The 983-nt window shown below is 46.9% G+C and overlaps 1 protein-coding gene across 1 annotated transcript in view; it reads left to right on the plus strand.

The window, feature by feature from the left end:
- The first annotated feature begins 529 nt into the window (after positions 1–529).
- SPRY2 (sprouty RTK signaling antagonist 2) overlaps positions 530–983 on the plus strand; it is a 6059-nt gene continuing 5605 nt past the window's right edge. Inside the window, exon 1 of the mRNA XM_005421110.2 lies at positions 530–929. The gene's annotated coding sequence lies outside the window, so the exon portion shown is untranslated. The remainder of the gene's footprint in view (positions 930–983) is intronic.

Raw genomic sequence — 983 nt, forward strand, 5'->3', positions numbered from 1 at the left:
CGCTGGGAGCGCCAGTGAATGTAGCCCCGCAGAGCCAATGAGCTGGGACCGGATGCGATATATCCTCTGGGACAACAACTGCTCTGTTCCTCCTCAGATCCACATGACGCCATTTACTGCTGCTTTTGCAGAGAGATCACCCTACCTCCTCCGGAAAGAAAAAGAGAGAGAGGGAGAGAGCGAGCGAGCAGAAAAACGCCGAGCCCATACAGCTCAGATCTCAAATCTTCCTCCTCCTCCTCCTCCACCTCCTCCAAACACACAACAACAACCACCACCACAAATCCGCTGCGCTCCCAAAACACCCCCCCGATTGCAAACCACAGAACTGCCTGCAACACACACGCTCGCAGAGGGAGCGAGAAAGCTAAGAGGGAGAGAGGGGAGAGGAGCCTGCTGCAAGCAGCTTCTCAGCAGAACGGCTACATTGCACAAGCTGCTTTTTTGGAGGAGCTCAGTGGAAGAAAGCTCTGGGATTTTATTTTAGATCCACTTTGTTTTGTTTTCTTTGGCTTTTCCCTTTCCTCTTGATCAATTTGCAACAGCAACAAAAAAAAAAAGTGACTTGGTGTTGGCGATCCGGCCTCCTGTTCATTGAGGAAAAAAAAGGAAAGTGTGTGTGTGTAAGACTGAGTGATTTTCAGTAGCAAAGAAAACCCACCCCGATCCGGAGAGGTGTTTTGATTATTATTATTACAGTATATACACGCACACACGAATTTATAATCGATCTGGGGAGAAGCACCTAACTTTGCTGTGGACTTTTTTTTTTTTTTTACATGGTGATCATTCTTACTCTAATTTGCAAGTTGGACTAAAGCAGAGTTTGGAAAAGAATTTTTTTTTGCTTTAGGGCTGGATTTATTTGCAAACCGCAGGAAGAAGAAAATACAAGAGAGAGAGGGGTTTGGTGCAGCGCCGCGATCACGGTGAGAGCCTTTTCCTTCTTTGCAATAAAAGCTTTTCAGTAACCTCCTCCCCCC

The sequence above is a fragment of the Geospiza fortis genome, unplaced genomic scaffold (genome assembly GCF_000277835.1).
Source record: "Geospiza fortis unplaced genomic scaffold, GeoFor_1.0 scaffold45, whole genome shotgun sequence".
Taxonomy (NCBI): Eukaryota; Metazoa; Chordata; class Aves; order Passeriformes; family Thraupidae; genus Geospiza; species Geospiza fortis.